This window comes from Dipodomys ordii, unplaced genomic scaffold (genome assembly GCF_000151885.1).
Source record: "Dipodomys ordii isolate 6190 unplaced genomic scaffold, Dord_2.0 Scaffold3, whole genome shotgun sequence".
In the NCBI taxonomy this organism is placed as follows: Eukaryota; Metazoa; Chordata; class Mammalia; order Rodentia; family Heteromyidae; genus Dipodomys; species Dipodomys ordii.
The window spans coordinates 35,435,862-35,437,338 of NW_012267219.1; the positions used below are offsets into that span (position 1 = coordinate 35,435,862).

Consider the following 1,477-nt stretch of genomic DNA (forward strand, 5'->3'; position numbering starts at 1 on the left):
GAGGGACGGTGGAGAAGAGCATAAGAGCTGGGTGGTCTGGCAGGGCAGGAGGGCAGGAGGCCCTCTAGGGCAGCTGCAAGAAACTTGGCACAGCTGGAGCTAAATCTACTGTTTTCCTCACGGCATACAAGGCAACCCCAAACTCAAACCAGGAGGAAGTGCTCTGCTCGGCGGGGAAGCACTGCGTCACTTCGCAGGATTAGTCAGGGTGAACTACTAGATGTTTCTTTAAAAAGCCAGATAATAACTTCCTTTAGGGAATTACCAAAGTGAGTAATCCATTGCCTTCCGGCAGTGGGTTCCCTACTTCTGCCGTCAAGCAGAACCACCTTCGGAGTTCTTAAAAGTCAGATTACCCAGGTCACACGGTGTACAGTCCCCAGGTGATCAGAATGTCGGGATGGGGGCCAGGGTGTGTGTGTGTGTGTCACGTGATCACCTACCACTGCAGAGTCCAGGTCATTCAGTTCACACACACCAGGACTTGCTCCACGGTCCCCACGTTCCTTCCGCCGTGAGAGCGATGTCGCCCCATTAGGAGCTGTCGCTTGGCGGCTGGCCCGGGCTGCACGGGGCTGGATTTTGCTTCGTCATTCTGACACGGGCGGTTCGCCGCCCTCCTCCAGGGCAGGGCGTGGCTTCCCGCAGCCCCGGGCAGCCCGGCACCCTTTTCCCGGGGTTTGCGCCGGCCCTGGCAGTGCCTCGGCGGACTTCGGGAGGAGCGGGGCTGCGGGAGACCAGCCTGTGGGCCTTCCAAGTCCGGAGTGGGTTCCAGCCCCAAGCCACTGCGACCCGACCACCCTGGCTCCGGCCTCGATGTGAGTGCACCGGGGGGGATCGGGACGCCGGGGTGGGGACCGGGCGGCGGGGGAGCCTCCTCCCTCCTCCCCGGCTTCGGCCTAGGGTGGTGGGCGGCTGGCGGCTTCCACCTCTTCCAGGCTCGGCGGAAAGGGAGTCTTGGAACGTGGGGGGCAGATTCTTGACAGCACCGAGCTCGCCTTCACGGGGTGCGCGCCGCCTCGTGCCCAGACCGGTGCCCGGGGAGACCGGTGTCACCAAGGGCGCCTGTGCGCCCGGGCCGTGCGAGCGCAGCGCTCGCCACCGGAGGCTGGCAGGGCCACGGTGCGGACCGCCCGCTCTGGGTTTGAGGCCCGCCTCCGCCTTTTGACTCGCTGCTTAAACGTGGACAAGTCGGGTGGCTTTGCGGTGCCTCCGTCCGCCCGGGTGCAGTGGCGGCGCTCGGTGCTCACGCGAGCCGCGGGGCGGCCCTCGCTGTGAGCCGGCTGCACCCGCGCGCTGGCGTCCGTGGTTTTAACCCTGCCCCTCACTCCAGAGGGCTGCCGCGCCTCCTCCGCATCCTTCCCTGCGGCCAAGTCCCCGGAGCGCCTGCTGGCAGCTCCCGGGCCGCCTGGAGGCCATGTTTTCTGCGGTTCTGCGTGTCTGCGGAGCGGGGCGGGCGGGCGGCGCTGGCGGGAGC

General features: G+C 66.1%; 1 protein-coding gene across 1 annotated transcript in view; it reads left to right on the forward strand.

Annotated features, from left to right (window-relative positions):
• Positions 1-629: 629 nt before the first annotated feature.
• The window catches only part of Txnrd1 (thioredoxin reductase 1), a 47,240-nt gene continuing 46,392 nt past the window's right edge, over positions 630-1,477 (forward strand). The window contains exon 1 of the mRNA XM_013021699.1: positions 630-818. The gene's annotated coding sequence lies outside the window, so the exon portion shown is untranslated. The remainder of the gene's footprint in view (positions 819-1,477) is intronic.